Raw genomic sequence first — 22,298 nt, 5'->3', positions numbered from 1 at the left:
TACCCCCTTGGTGCCCCAGAAACATCGGTGCCAGCACCTGTGTCTTTAGGGCTCTTGGTGCCTTCAGGGTCTTAGCCTTGCAGAGTCATAGGAGCTCTCCCTCTGGTATCCCCAGGCGCTCTGAGTGAGAAAGAGGGCCCTATGACCCTTGAGAGGATGAGGCATTCCTGTCCTCTTCGGTGGATTCCGAGGATTTGCCCTCCAAGCCGTCTTCTCCGGAGGAAAGGTGTAAATGTCCACTGGAGGACTTGACATTCGCTGGCTTTGTACGGACTATGGTGGAGTCTGTGCCATTCCAGCTCTTGACTGAGCAGCACTCCAGATATAAAATGCTGCACGTCCTCCAATTTGTGGATGCCCCCAAGAAAGTGGTAGCAGTGCCAATGCACAACATATTTAAGGATCTGTTTGTCCGGCTGTGGAAGCACCCCATTTTAGTTCCCCCAGTTAACCAAAAGACCAATGCAGTTTATTTGGTGTAACCCACTATGAGCTTTGATTGCCGGCAACTTCCACATCAATCATTGGTGGTGGAATCCGCCCTGAAGAAGGCGAAAAGAACACAGACCCATGCTTCCGCTGTGCCAGGCCGCAATCACAAGGCCCTGGATGCCTTAGGATGGAAAGTATTCCAGGGATCCATGTTGGCAGCCCAGATTGCATGTTACCAGCTGTATATGAGCCAGTACTCCAGAAACCTCTGGAAGCCGGTTCAGTATCTGGTGAACACCTGCCGCAATAGCTTCAGGAGGACTTTCTGAAGGTGATCCAGCAGGGTTTTGAGTGTGACAGACATGAGGTCCTGTCCGCTTATGATGTCTTTGAAACGGTAGTGAGGGTGGCTGCTGCAGCCATAGGAGCTTGGCGCATGGCCTGGCTTGGGGCCGCGGACCTCTGGCCAGAAGTGCAGGAGCGTATTGTGTACCTACCCTACACTGGTGATAATCTCTTTGGAGATAAAATCAAGGAGGCAGTAACACAGCTGAAGGATTATCACGAAACCCTCCAGCACCTGTCCGCCAGCACCTCAGACCCTCAGTCCTCCAGCAAGAGGTTGGGATCTCAGCATGCACATGAGGAAACCACGCACTCCTTGACCACAACCAGCCTCACAAAGTCCTGCCATGGGATTTTGACCAGTTGAGAGGGAGTTTAATCCAGCCATTCATTGTGTCCACAATGAATGACTCCCCAGTAAGAGGCATCCTGCAGTTTTTTGCAACCATTGGCTGACTGTCACCTCGGACCAATGGGTCTTATCTGTCATTAGTCAGGGATGCAGACTGAATTTCCGAAGGGTTCTCCTGAAATCCCCTCCATGCCCCTCATGGGGGTTTTAGATAAATCAGCAAATTATTCGAGTGGAGCTCTCCACCCTTATAACAGCTCGAGCTGTCATACCCGTTCTGTCAGATCAACCGGGCAGTGGGTTTTACTCCCGGTATTTCCTGATTCCCAAGAAAACAGGGGCCTCTGTCCTATCCTGGACTTGAGGGCTTTGAACAGGTTTCTTGTAAGGGAAAAGTTCAAAATGCTTTCACTGAGTGACCTAATTCCTCTCCTAAGGAGAGGGGACTGGCTTTGCTCCTTCGACTTAAAGGATGCCTATGCCCACATTGCAATCTCTCTCTCAGCTACCTCTGATTTGTGGTGGTAGATGACCATTTTCAATATCGCATACTACTCTGCATCTTCACGAAGTTCCTAGAGGTGGTGGCTGCTTCTCTTTGTGTGACAGACACTCAAAGCAGTGGGTGCAGGTTTTCCCCTACCTGGACAACTGGTTCATCAAAAGCGCCACCGGTCTGCAGTTGCTTCAGTTCTCCATCAGAGTTTTGGAGGGCCTGGGTTTTCTAATCAACTACCCGAAGTCCCACCTGGTCCCATCCCTACAACTGGACTTCATTGGAGCCTGTTTCAACATGGGTCGAGCCAAAGCATTTTTGTCCCAGGACAGGGCACTGACCCTGGTATCCCTGGCAGGGGTGATCTTTCAGAAGCGCTGCCCATGAGATGCTTCGTCTGCTGGGCCACATGGCGATGGCGGTCCATATTATGCCTTTTGCTCGACTGCACATGGCACAGTGGACTCTGCGGTCTCAGTGTCATCAGGCGACCCAAGACCTTCAGGCGCGCATCATGGTCACCTCACCACTTTGGGAGTCCATATCATGGTGGGAGACCCTGTCTAACTTGGAGGTTGGGATAACTTTTCAGGTTTCTCCTCCGCAAGTCATCCTCACTATGGATGCCTCCCACCTGGGTTGGAGAGCCCATGTTGCGGATCTCTGTACTCCGGGTCGGTGGTCCTCGCAGGATGAGTGACGTCAGATAAACTTCCCGGAGTTCCGTCGATCTGATATGCTTTATGGGCGTTCCGGGACCGCATAACCAATAAGGTGGCTTTGGTTCAGACCGACAACCAGGTGGCGATGTGGCACCCGAACAAACAGGGAGGCACAGGGTCATTCCTCTTCTGTCAGGAAGCGATCCAGTTCTGGTCCTGGGCTCTGTCCCAGGGCATCATCCTTCGTGCCATGTACCTGCCAGGAACCAAGAATGTGGCGGTAGATGTTCTCAGTTGCTCGTTCCACCCCCATAAATAGTCCCTAAAGCAAGAGGTTGCGGATCGGATCTTCCATCTCTGGGGGATCCCGGATCTCGATCTCTTTGCTTCCCCTTGCAGCAAGAAGGTGGAGCAGTTCTGCTCCATGTTCAGGGGGGGATGGCAAGCCGACATTAGATGCCTTTGCTCGCTATTGGGGCTCCAGCCTCCTGTACGCATAACCTCCACTTTTGCTAGTGACAAAGACTCTCCTGAAGCTCCAACAGGACTGGGGAACCATGATCCTAATCGCACCCTATTGGCTGAGGCAGATGTGGTTCCCGCTTCTACAGGACCTTTCCTTCTGGACGCCGATCAGTCTGGGGACCTCTCGACCTGATCACTTTTGTATAAGGTGGGTTCGACACCAAAATCTGAAGTTCGCTGACCTGCGCGTTGAGGTGACTGCAACCAGGAAGATGATCTTCCAGGATAGATACCTCAGGTTACATGACTGCAGGGGCTCAAAAGGTGCCCTCATGAGGTAGGTTAAGATGGTAAACTGGATAAGTCCACTTGGTGTCAAGAATACCGTCTACTTCTTTGCTGTTCGTGTGAAACAACTGCCAATATGCGTTTGTAAGGTCCAAGATAGAGATGAACTGGGCTGATCCCAGATGCTCAATTAGTTCATCCACTTGTGGGATCTGGTAGCATCAAGTTTTAAGACCTTGTTGATCCTTTTAAAGTCAATGCAGAATGTTATGCTCTCATTCACTTCGGCACCAACACTATGGGTGAGGACCGATCACTGTTAGACTCCTCTATAATTCCAGGCTGGAGCATCTCCTTCACTTTGGTCTCAATGACGCTGCACCTGGCCTTGGGAATCCGATAGGGTCGTTGCCGTACCACTATTCCATGAGACGTAATGATGTCATGCTGGACCAAGTGGGTACGCCCTGGCAAGCTCAAGAAGATTTCTTTGCTTTGCTATATTAGCTATTTTAAGTCAGCTGCTGTGCACTGGACAACTTCTCCCTGAAAGGAACATGGGCTCGGTCCACTTCAGGTCCAACCTTTGGACCAAGCTCTCCTTCTTGCACCACTCCGCACTCTTGTGCAGCCCACTTCTTCAGGAGATTTACATGGTAGATTTTTTTCGTTTATCTGGCTGAGCTGTTTTGTAATCCATAGGCCCTGTTTTCTCCAAAAGTTCATAGGGTTCTAACAGCTAGCTTTCCGAAGATGGGAAGAGGACAAGGATGCGGTCCCCTGGCTGGAATACTTGTTGGACTGTGGAACAATTGTAAGCTCAGGCTTGGGAACTCTGAGTCTTTTATAGGCATAGATGGGCCACCTCCCCAGCCTTTTTTAGGCAATCCTGCACTTGGGGAATATAGTCAATGAGGTTCTGCCTGGGGTTCCCTTTGTCTTCCCAAGTCTCATGGGCTATGTCCAACATTTCTCTCGATCTTCTCCCATACAGTAGTTCAAAAGGGGAAAACTCCATTGAGCTCTGTGGCATTTCACAGATAGCAAACAGCAAATAGAGTAGCAATGTGTCCCAATTCTTGCTGTCTTCATTCACAGATTTTCTCAACAATTGTTTGAGCATCTGATTGAAGCACTCGATGAGGCCATCGGTCTGTGAGTGATACATTGTGGTACACAGTGTTTTTAACCTTGAGCAAGATGCAGAGCTGTTTCATTACCTTGGACACAAACTGAGTTCCACGAATCGTCCTTGAGTAGCACGAGTTGTGAGAAAATCTCCATTAGGGTGGTTGCCACCATCTGGGTCTTCATATTTTGTAGCGGCATTGCCTCCAGATATCTTGTTGCATAATCCAGAATGATGAGGATATACTTATTTCCTTGAGTAGATCTCTCAAGTGGCTCCACAAGATCCATGCCAACCCTTTCAGTGTCTCAGTTATGGGAATTGGTATGAAAGGTGCCTCCCATACACCGGCAGACTTTCGGTAAAGTCCGCGGGAGAGCGGGCGAACGCCCGCTCTCTCGGTGCGTGCACAGTCCACTCGCCTGTGCGCGCGATTCTGTATTTAAATAAGGCCCGGCAGTAGAAACAGGCAAAAGGAGGCGCTAGGGACACTAGCACGTCCCTAACGCCTCCTTTTGGCCCGGAGCGGCGGCTGTCAGCGGGTTTGACAGCCAACGCTCAATTTTGCCGGCGTCAGTTCTCGAGCCCGCTGACAGCCACGGGCTCGGAAACCGGACGCCAGCAAAATTGAGCGTCCGGTTTTCGACCCGACAGCCGTGGGCTGACTTCAAATTTTTTTTTTACTTTTTTTCTTTTACTTTTTTTACCCTTCAGGACCTCCGACTTAATTTCGCCATATTCTCACAGGACAAGCAGGATGGTAGTCCTCACATATGGGTGACATCATCAGGATGGAGCCCAATCACGGAAAACTTCAATCAAAGTTTCCAGAACTTTGACTGGCCCCTACTGGGCATGCCCAGCATGGCACTAACCCTGCAGCCAGCAGGGGTCCCCCTTCAGTCTTCTTTTTTCTGCGCAGCAGTAGCCTCGTGGTTTAGGAGCTCTGAGCTGATTCCTGACAGGAATTTTCCTAACGGAATTAATTAAAAATACTTCGCCCCACAGGGGTCCCCCCCCCCCACCTCATTTTCTTCGACCTCGGTATTCCGGTAAGTTTTTTCACCGCTTTCGTCGGTTACCGTCGAGTTTGGCCCGCGCGGCCTACCAGCCGTCAACCATACCGCAGCTCGATTTTTCTATGGCCATGGCGTCGGGGTTTCGTTGGTGCCCGGACTGTACTCGCACCATGTCTATCACAGACCCTCATGGAGTCTGTGTTCTGTGTTTAGGCTGTGAGCATGATGTCCTAACTTGCACCAAGTGTGCCCTCATGACACCTAAGGGTCGCAAAGCCAGAATGGAGAAGATGGGACTCCTCTTCCGTGCTCACACCCCGATGCCGTCCATCGCATCGACGTCCTCGGAACCAGCACCGTCGAAGTCGCATCACCATCGACAACCGTCCGGTGACCGCCCACCATCGACGTCTTCACGGCCATCGACTCCCGTCTCTCCCCCTTCGAAGAAGCCCTGTCCAGGAGCGGCACCGACCACTCCTGCAACCGGGACATCGAGGCCACCCTCACCCGATCGGGGTTTGGGAGTCTCGATTCCGCCTGTAAAGGTGGTCCCTCCGACTGTGCCTCAGCCTCCCTCTTCCGTCACGGAGCCGGAGCTGATTGCCCCAGGTCTCCGGGAAGAACTGGACCGGCTGGTCCAGGAGGCCATCGACAAAGCGATGCAATGACTCCAGGTCCCTCCGGCACCGGCACCGAGAGTGGAACCGGTCACCGACCCGATTCCAACAGCGCTGGCACCGCTGCTATCCCGGATGGAGGCGCTCATGACTGCCCTTCCACCGGTGATTCCCGGGACTCCGATGGCTCCGGTGCGCTCTCCGATGACTGCTTCATCAGGAGGAGAAACACCGTTCTGCATTCCTCCTTCGGGGGTAGTGCCTCAGCCATCGATGCCATGTTGTCCCTCGCCGCCGATTCACTCATCGGGGGCGATACGCACATTGGCGCCATCGATACCTTCGATGCCGGCACCGATGCCCCCCCAGGGTGTCCGCGGTGCCCTCGGCGATTCCTTCGATTTTCTCGGAGGCTCAGCCGGGCCCTTCGGGTATCCAACCCCCCTCTCGTCCTACAGGTCAGCCTTCTGATCCTTATGACACTTGGGGTGATGATACCTCCACAGACACCGATGATTTACCTTCACCTCATTCTCCTGCTGAAAGTAAAAAGGGTTCTCCTCCAGAGGACCTCTCTTTCATTAATTTTGTGAAGGAAATGTCTGAGATGGGTCCCTTTTCAGCTTCAGACGGAGCAAGATGATAGGCATCAGATGATGGAGCTTCTCCAATTCCTGGATGCCCCCAAAGTGATCACCTCTATTCCCATTCATCAAGTTCTTCTTGACCTCCTCAAAAAGAACTGGGAAAATCCTGGATCCATTGCCCCAGTACACAGGAAAGCTGACACTACTTATCTAGTACAGTCAGCCCCGGGCTTTCAAAAGTCTCAGCTTGAGCACCACTCAGTTGTGGTAGAGTCAGCTCAGAAGAAAGCAAAAAGATCGAAGCCACACTCCTCTACCCCTCCTGTCAAGGAACACAAGTTCCTAGACAATATTGGTCGACGAGTGTTCCAAGGGGCCATGCTCATCTCTAGAATTGCTTCTTATCAGCTGTACATGACCCAATACAATAGGGTCATCTTCAAGCAAATACAGGACTTCTCTGAAACCCTGCCTGACCAATTCCAAGAACATCTTCAAACCCTTGTCAATAAGGGCGTTGAAGCAGGAAAGCATGAGATACGAGCAGCTTATGATATCTTCGACACCTCCACTAGAGTGTCTGCAACTGCCATTTCGGCACGGCGCTGGGCCTGGCTCAAGTCTTCGGACCTTCGCCCAGAAGTACAAGACAGGCTCTCCGACCTGCCCTTTATTGGTGACAATCTATTCGGTGAACAGATTCAGCAAATAGTGGCTGAGTTAAAGGATCATCATGAGACCCTCAAACAGCTCTCATCGATACCTTCTGACTTCCCGTCTAGACAGTCCTCCAAGAAGGACTCTAAGAAGTCATTCTTCCGGCCAAGGAAGTACTATCCTCCACCGACAGGGACCTGAGTGACGAGGACTTATCATAAATCTCAGCCTCGCCAGCCTCGCAAGCAAAAGTCACAAGCAGCTCCCCAGCCGGGGCCTGCTTCAGGCTTTTGACTTTCACTTGGAGAGCAGCAGCCTAATTCCTTTGCCAGGTATACTGGTGGGAGGTCGACTATGCCACTTTCATGGAATGTGGCAAACAATCACAACCGACCAATGGGTGCTGGTAATCATTGCTCAGGGTTACCATCTAAATTTTCTTGTGTCCCACCGGACTCCCCACCTCTACAAGCGTGGAGACTAGCCGACCACTCTGTCCTTCTGGAGCAGGAGGTTTCCCTTCTTCTCCAGTTAAGAGCAATAGAACCGTTTCCTCTTCCGCAACAAGGCCTAGGGTTCTATTCCCGGTACTTTTTGATCCCCAAAAAATCCAGGGGCCTTCGTCCAATTCTGGACCTACGTGCCCTCAACAAGTACCTCCAGCGGGAAAAGTTCAAAATGGTAACCTTGGGCTCACTTCTACCTCTTCTACAAAGAGGAGACTGGCTCTGCTCTCTAGACCTCCAGGCCGCATACACCCACATTGCGATAGCTCCAGCTCATCGCAAGTACCTCCGGTTTTTAGTAGGCCCAAGGCACTATCAATACCGGGTGCTTCCATTCAGCCTAGCATCGGCACCACGAGTCTTTACCAAATGTCTCGTAGTTGTCGCAGCCTTTCTCAGGAAAGAAGGTGTTCACATCTACCCCTATCTAGACGACTGGTTAATCAGGGCCCCAACCCAGCAAGCCACTCGAACATCCCTGGATTTGACCCTACACACTCTAATCTCTCTAGGATTTCTCGTCAATTACGAGAAATCCTATTTAGTCCCATCTCAAACCTTGTCTTTCATTGGGGCAGACTTGGACACCTTACAGGCAAAAGCCTTCCTACCTCAACAACGAGTACAAACCCTCGTGTCTCTCGCTCACCAGTTGCAGTCTCAGTATACAGCAACTGCTCGGCAATTCCTTGTCCTTCTCGGACACATGACGTCCTCAGTCCATCTCACTCCAATGGCCCGCCTGGCCATGAGAGTCATGCATTGGACTCTACGGTCACAATGGACTCAAGCGACTCAGCCTCTGTCAACCAATTGTTCACATACACCGACGCACTCTGTCTGTCTCTCGCCTGGTGGAAAGATCAGAACAATCTCCTCCAGGGACTGCCTTTTCATCTACCAGATCCTCAACTCATTCTCACCACCGATGCTTCCAACCTCGGCTGGGGAGCTCATGTAAACGATCTACAGACACAAGGATCCTGGTCTCAAGAGGATTCCAAACACCAGATAAATTTCCTGGAGCTTCGAGCAATGCGATATGCTCTCAGAGCTTTCCAGGATTACCTATCAAATCACGTCATCCTGATTTCAGACGGACAACCAGGTGGCATGTGGTACCTAAACAAACAAGGCGGCACAGGCTCCCTTCCTTCTGTGTCAGGAGGGCCCGCTCAGATATTGGGCGGGAAGCGCTCTCCCACTCGATGTACCTCAGGGCCACCTACTTGCCTGGGGAAGTGGACAATGTCTTGGCGGAAAAACTGAGTCGTTTCTTCCAACCGCCACGAGTGGTCGCTCAACACTCAGTAGCGACCTCTCTCTTCCGCAATGGTGATATCCCCCAAATAGGACCTCTTTGCGTCCCTCAGAACCACAAAGTAGGCAATTGCTGCTCCTTCATTCGGAGCGAGTGCTCTCAGCCCAGAGATTGCATTCTCCCTCTTGTGGGCAGCCGGTCTTGCTTTATGCATTCCCTCCACTTCCTCTTCTCTCAAGATTCTCGTGAAGCTCCGACAGGACAAGGGAACCATGATCCTGATAGCACCTCACTGGGCCACACCAAGTGTTGGTTTCCAATACTCCAGGGATCTCTCCATCCGCAGGCACACTTCCCTTGGGAAAGGATCTGCTTCTGATCACTCAGAACGACGGATGTCTACGCCATCCCAATCTTCAGGCCTTGTCCCTGACGGCATGGATGTTGAAAGGTTAATCCTTCAGCCACTTAACCTTTCAGATTCGGTTTCTCGTGTCCTCATTGCTTCATGGAAGCCTTCCACAAGAAAGTCTTATTCCTTTAAATGGAAAAGGTATACATCATGGTGTTCTTCGCAGTCCCTTGATCCCTTTTCCTGTCCAATCCCGAGATTTTTGGACTATCTCTGGCATTTATCGGAATCTGGTCTAAAGACTTCCTCAATCAGAATGCATGTCAGTGCGGTAGCCGCCTTCCATAAAGGTGTCGGGGATGTCCCTATATTGGTACAACCCCTCGATACACGTTTTCTTAAAGGCTTGCTTCATATCAAGCTGGCCTCCAGCCCCTTCTTGGGACCTTAATCTGGTTCTTGGTCGGCTCATGAAACCTCCATTTGAGCCTCCTCACTCCTGTGACCTAAAATATCTCACATGGAAGGTGATTTTCCTTTTAGCTATCACTTCAGCTCGCAGGGTTAGTGAGTTACAGGCCCTAGTTACCTATCCGCCTTACACTAAACTCCTGCAGGACCGGGCGGTACTCCGCACTCACCCTAAGTTCTTACCAAAGGTAGTTTCGGAGTTTCACATTAATCAATCCATCATACTACCTATCTTCTTTCCCAGGCCCCATTCCAATCCAGGAGAACAGGCTCTGCATACCCTCGACTGTAAACGGGCTCTAGTGTTCTACCTAGACCGTACAGTTGCCCACAGGAAGAGCACTCAGCTATTCGTCTCCTTCCATCCCAACAAATTAGGGCAACCTGTGGGTAAGCAGACTCTCTCCTCCTGGTTGGCGGACTGCATATCTTTTTGCTATCAGCAAGCAGGCATTCCTTTTCACGACCGTGTTAAAGCACACTCGGTGAGGGCCATGGCGACTTCAGTAGCACACCTACGATCGGTGCCGCTTCCTGACATTTGCAGGGCTGCCACCTGGAGCTCACTCCGCACTTTCGCAGCCCACTATTGCTTGGGCAAAGCTGGAAGACAGGATTCCATCTTCGGCCAGTCTGTCCTGTGTAACCTGTTTCCAACGTGACATACCAACACCCTTCTGCCTGCCCGGTGGGGTTCCGGATGCCCTCTACCAAATCCCACCCCATTTGTTGTGCCTGTTGCACGCCGTTGGGTACATTTGGTGCATGTTCGGACATCCTCAGCTCGGTACTCACCCATATGTGAGGACTACCATCCTGCTTGTCCTGTGAGAAAGCAACAGGTGTAACAGGTGTTCTCACAGGACAGCAGGATGTTAGTCCTCACGAAACCCGCCCGCCGCCCCACGGTGTTGGGTTCGTAACGCTTTGTTGTTTTATTTTTTCGGCACTTCCTGTAGCTATAAAATAAGACTGAAGGGGGACCCCTGCTGGCTGTAGGGTTAGTGCCATGCTGGGCATGCCCAGTAGGGGCCAGTCAAAGTTCTGGAAACTTTGACAGAAGTTTTCCGTGATTGGGCTTCATCCTGATGATGTCACCCATATGTGAGGACTAACATTTATTTATTTATTTATTTTTGTTTTTTTTATATACCGATCTTCTTACATTGTATGCAAATCAAATCGGTTTTACAGAGAACAATTAAAACGTGCTTGGTAGCATTACATATAACGAAGAACTTTTAAGTAACAAATAAATATAAGAGAAAACATATATGAACAATAAGTAACATTGTATAAGAAAAATATTCCTTTTATAAATATGCCTTGCAAGAGGCTGATGAAAAAACCTTATAATAATTAACTTACATGTGGATGTATCGAACAAAATTGTGCTGGGGTGCAGGGAGGATAGCAAAGGGAGGACACGGGGGTGGAGGGAGGAGAGGGATAAACAAGGGGTCTAGGAGAAAGGTGGTTTTAATGGGGAGGGAAAGGGGGTGGAGTTTAAAAAGAAAGGAAGATTAAAGCTTTAAGGGAGCTGGAGTTATACAATTAGAGCGAAGCAGAACATAATTGCAGTTGAAGTGGCTTGTGAATAATCAGGGAAATGCTTGGCTGAAAAGCCAAGTTTTCAGTTTTTTCTTGAATGATAGGTGGCAGGGGGTCTTGTCTGAGGACTGGTGGAAGCGAGTTCCCAAAGAGAAGGACTTGCGGTGGAAAAAGCCCTATTCCTTAGCGGAGTTTTGGCTTGGGGGATGAACAGGGTGTCTTGGTAGGCTTTTTTGATTGGTCTGTTGATTTAATGGTACGTAGCTGATGGGTAAGATCGATTGGAGCTATTGAACAAGATCGATTTGAACATCCTGCTGTCCTGTGAGAACACCTGTTACAGGTAAGCAAACATTTGCTTTCTCAAGGCTACAGCAGTCCCTCCTTCAGATTTGCTTTATAGAGAATGCCTTCTTAGGTTGCTGCAGTTTTTCAGAGTTATTGAGCAGTAGATATAGTAATTCCTTTTTATGGGTTTAGCAGTTTTCTTTCTCTTCCTTTGGACTTTCAGTCTGTGTTGGATTGTGGCGCCTTGAGCCTTTTTTCACAACTATTGGAGGGATTTTCCCTTATTGTATTTCCCCTTCATCTTACTTTACTCAAGTCACTGCAGTGACAGTCCTCGGTCAGGACCAACTCCCTAAGGTCTCTTCAGATCGCTATGGTTGTGGGCCTAAGTTCAGTCAGTGCCTGGGAAGCCTGCTGCCCAGGAACTGTGACTGCTACCTCCACAGGCCCGGCCTGGCAGTCAAATCCAATTTCTCTATATGGCAGCATACAGTTCTTGCCACTGAGCCACCCAGCTGGCCCAGGTAATTCAGATTGTAGACATGCATGGTTTTGGAGATGGCAGGTAGCTCAACCTTCTGTGATTGCATGTGGCTCCTAACTTCCTGGTGCCATTTGTTTTACAGCCAGAGCAATAGGGCCCTTTGAGCATAGACCTAGGGCCGTCAACATCCTTTTGAACACAGCACCTTGACGTTGAGTTAAGTCGTAAGGCAGGGATGAAGGCTGCAGGGAATGAGGCGGAGGCTGAGAAGGAGGTGAAGGATAGGCTGAGAACCAGGGTGAGGTGGGAAATGGAGGCTAGAAAGGGTATGAGGCAACGAGAAGAGGCACGAAAAACAAAGGACATGAGAGGAAAAGAAGGAATGATGCAAGTTAGGAGGATGGGAAGAAGGAGGCTCAGAAGAGGAATGAGATGAGACAGTATACAAGGAAGGGGGAGACAGAGCCTAGAAGTAGTGATAAACAGAGTGGGGGAAATGAGGGCTAAAATGAGTGATGGGCTATGGGGGCAGATAGGAAGAAAGGGAAAAGATGGCGTGCTTGGAGGAGCAATGGCCAAGAGACATGGAAAGAGATGGAGGAGAAAAAGTGAAGAGAGAGAAAGACAAAGAATGGTGATGAAAAGTGATATGCTAGAGAGATTCTGGTTGTCAGAAGGACAGATGGAAGGGGAGGGAGATGGAGAAAGCAGGAGAGAAAGAGAAAAAAGTGATCAGAGAAGACCATTGAGATAAAACTAGAGACGAAAGATCGGAAAAAATCCCAGTGTTTAATTCAAATTGATTGTAGTTTTTAAGGGCATTCTTCAAGAGAGCTTTGCCATTGAAAATTGTCTCAAAAAAATGTGCCCCCAGAAATTTTCATCTGCTTCGTTTGCAGGATCTTTTTTCCTTCAAAATAATGCTTGGAATTTGGAAAATGTAAAGCTACTCACACTACTGCCTCCCTGCAACTAACCCAGTCTCCAAGGCTGTCTTCTTTTACTGGGTATGAACTTTTGTGTTGTTGATCCCTGGGTGTACTATTACTCATGGAAAGGATGGGCAATATTCAGACTGCCAATGTACCTGAGTAAATGATTTATGAAATTTGTCCTCTAAATATTTGAAATTATTCATCTTCTGTGGAGAGGTTTCTAACTGAGACAATATTATATGCAAGTGCTCTTCAGCCTGCATAGAGTTTGTTTTTGTTCTGTGAATGAAAAGTGCACACACATTTTAAGAACCAAGTTTCCAAATCATTCCTCTTGGTATATAGTGATCTCTGAGTGTGAAGTGGTCACCTGGCTTTAGTTAGACGAGGAATGTTTAGGTGCATAATTGTGATGGGCGGGATGCCTATGAGCCTTTAGTGCTGTGGCATAGCTGACGCCGCCTCGTAGGCGAACTTCGAGGCCTATGCCAACAGCTGGCAAATATGCTTGTGAGAGGGACAGACTGGAGCTTCACCTATACCAGCTGCCTCCCCTGCAGGTTGAGCTCTTGAGTTCTGGCAGCCAACAAGGCTTAGGTGGGTCCCTAGGGCGGTTGAGCAAGTGAGAGTCCAGGAACAAACCACAGTCAGGGCAGGCATCAGACAAGAGATAATAGGAACAGGTCAAATGTTGGGGCAGGCAAGTGTAGTCAGATCCAATGCTAAGGTCAGGTCCAGGTGGCAGGCAAGTGTAGTTAGGTCCAAGTCTGAAGCAGGAGGTCAATACCAGGAGGGCAGGTCGAAGAGAGTACAAGGACAGATGATGCAAGGTTGGACAAGGCAAGGAACGCTGAGCAACACATAGGGGTAGATTTTCTAAATCTACGCGCACACGTACTTTTGTTCATGCACCAGGCGCGAATAAAGGTACGCCTGATTTTATAAGATACGCGCGTATCTTATAAAATCCGGGGTCAGCGCACGCAAGGGGGTGCACATTTGTGCAACTTGCGCGCGCCGAGCCCTGCGCGCGCTGCCTGTTTCCTCCGAGGCCGCTCCGAAATCGGAGCGGCCTCGGAGGAAACTTTCCTTCTACCCCCCCGCACCTTTCCCTCCCTTCCCCTACCTAACCCACACCCCCAGCCCTATCTAACCCTTCCCCCTACCTTTGTTGGCAAAGTTACGCCAGCCGGAGGCAGGTGTAACTCTGCGCGCGCCAGTGGGCTGCTGGCGCGCCATCACCCAACCCAGGGGCTGGTCCAGAGACCTCGACCACGCCCCCGGGCCGGCGCCACGCCCCTGGAACGCCCCATAAATCACACCGCCCACCCGGCACGCCCCCGACACCCCCCCTTGTGAAGCCCCGGGACTTACGCGCATCCCGGGGCATCCGCGCACCGCCGAGCCTATGCGTAACCCTTTTAAAATCCGGCCGATACTGAGAAGGAAGGAGACCCATTGCTAAGGCAGTCTGCTGAGGTCGCAGCTGGGTTTAAATACCCAGCTGCATGATGTCATCATGCAGTGCCCGCTTGGGCTTTTCCAGCTGCAGAGCCTTTAAGGGTGTGAGCAGTGGTATGCATGTGCGCCTAAGACCGTCACACTGAGGGAGGAGAGGCAGTGTCGCAGCAGTGTGCCTGCCTCACAGCACTTCAGGAGGATGAATGGGGCCTCAGCAGTGAATGTGGGCTGGTTTTGGGCCTACCTCACAACCAAACGTGTCAGTAGTTTTGCATTTTCAACTCCCTGGAAAAAGGAGCCGCACAGTAAGCAGGGGCAGGGTGCGTGAGTTAAATGCACCCACAGACTTTGCCCCAATGCGGACAGTTTGACAGTGGCGCGCTCTGTGCATGCTGCAGAACCAAATGTCCCTGTGGACTTTAGGGCAAGAAAGTGGATTAGAAGCCAAGGAATGTCCGATTAGAAACTTGTATTTATGGAGATGTATTCTTTTAAAGGTGAGCCCGACTCAGGCCCAGTTTCGCCCCCACATTGGGGCTGCCTCAGGGGCTAAAATACACAAATAACATACATAACTAAACAATACAGGACATATAAAATCATAATCTGAAATCATCATAATACATGTATAATGATAACATATAAAGCAAAGGAAAGCTTTTTAAATTCACATACAGCTGAACAGATAAGTGGAACAATATAAAGCAGAAGAAAAGAAAAACATGATTGACTGATTTTACCTGTATGTAGTGAATCTTATAATGGATGTAAGTTCAGTCTCATAACAAAATGTTTCTGATGGTCTAAAGAGGTGTGCATAAAGATAAAAATATTAACAGATAATTAAAATGATATCCAAATGGGAAAATAAACTTGCTAAAATGCTTAAAACAAAATTGCTTACAGCATGGCATAAAAAGTATTATATAAAAAATATTGTTGCAAGTGGTTAAAAAATAATTAAAAACAATGCTAAAAAACTGTGAACTTAAACACGGGATTACATAAAAAAATATTGCTATAGTGGTAAACAGTAACAAAACAGGATGCACATTTGCACTGCTATTATAAAAACTTAAAAAGACATTTGATCTGCTGTGGTACATACTGTATATATTAAATCGGAAAAGTCTAAAAAACACTCCAGAGTGGGAACTAGAGTGTCCACTGAAAGTTTGCATGATATAAAAACAAGGAATTGGACATTAAAATGCTAAAATCAATTTGTAAAATGAAATGGGTTATTTTAAGCGAATCTTTGTTTAGCGGCAATGCAGGAGCACAGCCCAGACTACCGAATATGAAAGGAGTTTAAACGGCGCATCAAAATGATTTCATTATTCTATAATATATAATTTTGTTAGTCAAAAAAATAAGTAGACCCACTCCCCATTAAAAAGTCTATGAAACAGAACTTACTTCTTTGGTGCACTGACGCAGTATGTACCATCTCCACTCTAATCGCAGTAGTGAATGAAGGAACCAGATTGGGGTTTTAAAATGCTGAAACCCGCGCCAAATGAATGTCAATCAAGGAATGGGGTGTAACAGGGAAATGCCCGTATGTTGTGACAACTAAACGCAACAAAAGGAAATAAATAGTGGAATAAAAACATGATTTAAGCGCCTTAGTAAATCTGTGAAAGTATGGATAAAGCAATGAAAATTAAAAATCTTATATTTAAAAGACTGTAAAAGGAAACATAAAAATGGAAATAAAAAAACTGTATGTGAAATTAAAATGTATTAATGAGGTGAATGTATAAAACCAGAGAGAGAATGCATGTGTATGTATAACTAAAAATTAAGATATGTAAAAAATGTATGGATGCGGTTGTTATAGACCAATGAAGTTAAAAGCTGAAGAACTGCTAATATATAATTAAAAAATTGAACTTAAAAGATGTGCAAAGGTAAACAATACAATAATAATATATAACTAAAAAATGTGTTAAGATGCAATAAAACATATGAATAATTAGAAATGTTTTAAAACCAAAAATAAGTAATAAAGGTATTTAAAAACCAAAAACAAAGATTGGTAAAAGAAATGCAAAAATTATAAATGTTAAAAACCTATGCACACAGACCAATAAATGAAAAACTAACATACTAGGTAAAATCATACATGATGTCACTGCACTAAAAATAACAATATTCATAGGAAAACAGAATAATCAATTTCCAAATTAAGACCCTTGGTTCCATGGTCATAAATTCAAAAATATACTTATGTTCTAATTGTAGCAGTAAATTGTCTAAATCTCCTCCTCACCAATTAGGAACCGGTGCAGTACGCAGAACTTATAATCATTAAACTTATGGTTCATCTGTAATGTATGTGAAAGTAAAGGCTTAGACTCAACTTTTCTTTTAATGCTACTTTTATGTTCTATAATTCGCTTATTAAATTGTCTTATAGTTTTACCAATATATAATTTATTGCAAGGACATAGTACCAAATAAACTACACCTTTGCTTTTGCAGTTGGTGAATGACTTAAGTTTGTATTCTTTATTTAATCCTGAGATCTGTAAACTAGTCACTTTCATATTTACGCGGCAGACGGAAACAATTACCACAAGGGCGATTGGTCTTTTGTTAATGGGTTTGTTAACTGGTAGTGCAGACGGGGAGACATTCTTTATATTCTTTTCTCTTTTGTTAGCTCTCATAAGAATTTATATTTAAAACAAGGTAATAATTGTAAACAGGCAATGTATTTTAAGAATATTCGTAATTTGGAAAGACATATGTGTATATGTAATGGGGCACACAATTCGGTTCACAGTTTTTTTAGCATTGTTTTTAATTATTTTTTAACCACTTGGCAACAATGTTTTTTATATAATACTTTTTATGCCACACTGTAAACAATTTTGTTTTAGCATTTTAGCATTTTACCTCCTCGGCGATCGCGGCAACGACAGCATTGGGGCGGGCCTGCGCAATCGGCGCCACAGACCCGCCGGGGTAAGGCCCTTTAAATTCCAGCCCTACCCTTGGAAGGTCTGCCGCCGATCGCGTGGCACCCAGCGCCGTTCCACCGCAATCCAGCCCGCTAGACACGCCCACGAGCCGGCCCTCCAAGGATCCTACCTATAGGAGCTGCCGCTCCGGATTCCGGCGGCCAATCGAGCAAGGCCCTGAGGCCTTTTAAATTCAGCACCAGCCCGGCGGATTTCCTCCTCCTCTGCGATCACGGCAACGACAGCATCGGGGCGGGCCTGCGCAATCGGCGCCACAGACCCGCCGGCGTAAGGCCCTTTAAATTCCAGCCCTACCCTCGGAAGGTCTGCCACCGATCGCGTGGTATCCAGCGCCGTTCCGCCACAATCCAGCCCGCTAGACACGCCCACGAGCCGGCCCTCCAAGGATCCTACCTATAGGAGCTGCCGCTCCCGGATTCCGGCGGCCAATCGAGCAAGGCCCTGAGGCCTTTTAAATTCAACACCACCCGCGCGCCCGAGCGTCGCACGCCGAAGGTGCGCGACAAAGGGGCAGGCCCCTTTGTTAGCCCAGAAGTGCGCCCCAGAAGTGCACCCACGCAAACAACTGACGTCGCACACAATTCCAGAATCAGACAACCATCTAGGACTCACTAGCACTCACCACCACGCACCTGGACTCACCAGACGATTACAGGACTCACCAGATGATTACAGGACTCACAGACGATTACATGACCTCACCGGTCTCACCAGACGACTACAGACCCAGACGATTCTCCAGGACTCCAGCAACCACTTAAACATCTCCAGACTCAGATAAATCAGACAATTTAGACGAATCCTGACTCAGACAACCCCAGCACCCGCTCAAACAACTCCAACACCTAAATAGATCAAGCATCTAAAATGTATCCTATCTTCCCAATCCCAATTCTACATCACTGCTTATCACAGAAAAGAAGTCCAACCAGACAAGCATACTACCCGCAACCTAAAAACACTTACACCAATCCTAGTAGCTCCGATAACCCAACTCTAGGCCTCACCCTATTTACCCTATCTCTATTCAATGCGCAATCTCTGACCAAAAAATCCCTAATCCTCAATGACTACCTCACCGATGTTAATCCGGATATTTGCGCAATAACTGAAACCTGGCTAAAACCCTCAGATACTGCAATAATAAACCAGTTACCGACGCTATCTTACGACATCTTCTCCCTTCCTAGACTGAAAAAGAGGGGAGGAGGTATCCTCCTCGCAACGAAAAAAGACCTCAGATTCTCGCACCACCCGGTCCACTCCGATACAAAACTTGAAATCGGCTTCTTCACATTCACCCCATCTTCAAATCTTACTCGTCTATGCCCCCCGGACCTCTTAGAATCGGATGTCTCACCCATCATTGAACTAACCACAACACTCATCAACCTGGACACCCCAGCAATAATTTTAGGAGACTTCAATCTTCACATAGACAACCCTTCTCTCTCCCCCAGCTGCCAAACACTTCTCCTAGCCTTCTCAGCGATGGGCTTTACCCAAATAGTCAATAACCCGACACATAAAGCAGGTCATACGCTGGACCTGATCTTTATCAACAAAGGCATAAAATCGTCCTCCTCTCCTAAAAACATGAAGGTTCCTTGGTCGGATCACTCCTTGATCTCTACCTCTTTCTTGCTGGAAAAATCTAGTGCCCCTCATACACCCTCACCTTCCTTTCCCTACAGGAAATCTTGTCCCCCTGAGGACCTCAACAATCATCTGGCCAAACACCTCCCCACTATAGACCTCACCGACCCCAACACTGCTCTCCGCTCCTGGAATACAATCACAGAAACTATAGCCAACAAGCTCTGTCCTCTAACAACAAAAAAATCCCACCCTAATGCCTCCAAAAGACAACCCTGGTTCACCAACGAACTTAGAAGGCTTAAACAAAATTTAAGACAAAAGGAGGCCAACTGGCGGAAATCTCCAAACGCCAGTACACTCGCTGCCTACAAACTCACGCTACACCTGTACAAGGCCTCCACCTCTAAGTCAAAAACATGGTCTTTGACACTAAAGCTCTATTCGCCTATGTATCCTCTCTCACTCAAGCACCCTCCCCAGAATGCCCCAGTAATCAAGCGCAATCGAAGGCAGAAGAACTCGCTCTCTTTTTTCAAAACAAAATCAAGAACCTTCTCACTCAACTACATCTAAGATCTCCCCCCCTACCATCGGCTCTGCTGACTCCCATCAGAAACACTCACCTCGAAACCTTTGAACCCACCTCATCCTCTGAAATTCATACCATCCTTAGAAGAATGAAACCATGTTCACACCCTGCGGACCATATTCCCACCAAACTCCTCCTCTCAATCCCAGACACCGTCTCCAAAACACTGGCGGACATTATCAACTGCTCGCTCTCCCAAGGTTCCTTCCCAGAAGACCTCAAACAGGCCTCACTCAAACCTCTCCTAAAAAAAACCCAATCTGGAACTAAAAGACCCCAACAATTACCGCCCAATAGCCAATCTCCCCTCATCGCTAAAATTATGGAAAGGCTTGTGAACTCTCAACTATCAGACTACATCGAAGATAACAAACTTCTCTCAACCTCGCAACATGGATTCCGCAAAAATCTTGGCACCGAATCCCTCCTCACTTCCCTTACAGACCTCCTCATCCTAGGTCTCGACAAAGGCCAATCCTTTTTATTGGTCCTTCTGGATCTTTCGGCAGCCTTTGATACCGTCAATCACTCCATCCTCATCAACCAGCTAGCTGCAATAGGAATCTCTGGATCGGCGCTCTCCTGGTTCAAATCGTTTCTCACCAACAGAGGTTATAAAGTCAAAATCCATAACAAAGAATCATCACGCCACGACTCAACTATAGGAGTCCCACAAGGCTCCTCTTTATCTCCTACACTCTTTAATATCTACCTCCTACCACTTTGCCAACTCCTCACCAACCTCAACTTAAAACACTTTCTCTATGCAGACGATATCCAGATCCTGATCCCCATCAAAGATTCATACTCAAAAACCCTCGACTACTGGGAGTCCTGTCACCTAGAAATCAAACGCCTCCTCAACAGCCTGAATCTTGTACTAAACCGAAATATTACTCATAACTCCCGACAACAACAATCTCACCGTCGGTCATCCAACCAACCCACAAACCACTCAAGTGAGGGAACTAGGGGTGCTAATAGACAATAAGCTGAAACTTCAAGGCCTCCATCAACAGAACAACCAAAGACTACTTCTACAAACTGCAAGTTTTAAAAGGATAAGACCCCTCTTCCATGCCAAAGACTTCAGAACCATCCTCCAAGCTCTCATTTTCTCTAAGTTAGACTACTGCAACTCTACTTTACTTGGTCTCCCTTCCTCATACACCAAACCGCTCCAAATGGTTCAAAACGCTGCAGCCCCGCCTACTAAAAAACACCAGGAAAAGAGACCACATCTCCCCAGTCCTAAAAGACCTTCACTGGTTACCAATTCATTGCAGAGTCATCTACAAATCTATCACCCTGATATATAAAATCATCCACCAACATACCACAATCGACCTTCAAGTTCCCCTCCGCTTACACAAATCAACAAGACCGACCAGGGAAGCTTACAGAGGATGCCTCCATGTTCCACCTACCAAAACCACTAACCACAGCACCTTAAGAGACCGAGCCCTTTCCACAGCTGGCCCACCTTTATGGAATTCCATCCCCCCAGACATCAGAAACGAGCCATGTCTCCTAACCTTTAGAAAAAGACTCAAGACATGGCTGTTCAGGCAAGCCTTCCCGAACCCCATCTAATACGCCTCACCAGCAAACACTTGACACGGTAGCTGCTTATATTATACACTGTACATATTGTATATTTGTATATAATTAACCTCTTCTTTCTCTCTTTAATTCCTTCACCCCAGTTCAAACAGCCCTTGTTAATTGTAACTGCATCTCTTCAGCACATTTATTTATGTTCGTTGTTGTATTCATCGCACCCCTGTTTTTATGTAAACCGACATGATGTGAATTTTTTCATGAATGCCGGTATGAAAAAACCTTAAATAAATAAATATAAATAAATGTTTTATTTTTCCATTTTGGATATCATTTTAATTATCTGTTAATATTTTTATCTTTTATGCACACCTCTTTAGACCATCAGAAACATTTTGTTATGAGACTGAACTTACAGCCATTATAAGATTCACTACATACAGGTAAATCAGTCAATCATTTTTTTCTTTTCTTCTGCTTGATATTGTTCCATTTATCTGTTCAGCTGTATGTGACTTTAAAAGCTTTCTTTGCTTTATATGTTACCATTATACATGTATTAGCATATTATTATGATTTCAGATTATGATTTTATATGTCCTGTATTATTTAGTTATGTATGTTGTTTGTGTATTTTAGCCCCTGAGGCAGCCCCAATGTGGGGGGCGAAACTCAGCCCGAGTCGGGCCTCACCTTTAAAAGAATACGTCTCCATAAATAAAAGTTTTCTAATCGGACATTCCTTGGCTTCTAATCCACTTTGTTTCCCTCATGGCTTTTTTAGATAGCCTGCCCTCCTGTTTTGTTGGTCCATCATTCCTGTGGACTTTAGCACCTCCTTTTTTCTGCTGGTACTTTTTCAATGGAAAACAATGCTTGGAGGTTTGAAATGTGGTGCATTATTTTACTCCCTGGAGTTGAGTACGCTCCCTGGGATGGCTGAAATTACGCCACCCATGTTACTAGCTGTGTTGAAGAAGGAATTTTCTTCAGAAGGCCAATTTCTGCATGTAAATCACTATTTACCCCAATGAAATGGTTTGAATATGGTCCTAAATCATCTCCAATGGAAGCATAAAGTAACTATGCACATACATTAAAAAAATTAAATGTATGTGCGTGGTTTTCTCTCCCAACCACGTTATGCCCCTGGGCATGCCTTGTTTTACAGTGTCTAAAAGTGCATGCATTGTGACAGT

General features: G+C 47.2%; 1 long non-coding RNA gene across 1 annotated transcript in view; it reads left to right on the top strand.

Moving 5' to 3' along the window:
- Nucleotides 1-21,836, top strand: part of LOC115076014 — a 327,067-nt gene extending 305,231 nt beyond the window's left edge. The window contains exons 4-5 of the long non-coding RNA XR_003852673.1: nt 21,480-21,542; nt 21,739-21,836. This is a non-coding gene — a long non-coding RNA (uncharacterized LOC115076014). The remainder of the gene's footprint in view (nt 1-21,479; nt 21,543-21,738) is intronic.
- The last annotated feature ends 462 nt before the right edge of the window (nt 21,837-22,298 follow it).

This window comes from Rhinatrema bivittatum, chromosome 14 (genome assembly GCF_901001135.1).
Source record: "Rhinatrema bivittatum chromosome 14, aRhiBiv1.1, whole genome shotgun sequence".
Classification (NCBI taxonomy): domain Eukaryota; kingdom Metazoa; phylum Chordata; class Amphibia; order Gymnophiona; family Rhinatrematidae; genus Rhinatrema; species Rhinatrema bivittatum.
The sequence above is the reverse complement of the archived record's forward strand: the minus strand, read 5'-3'. Positions and strand labels throughout refer to the sequence as shown.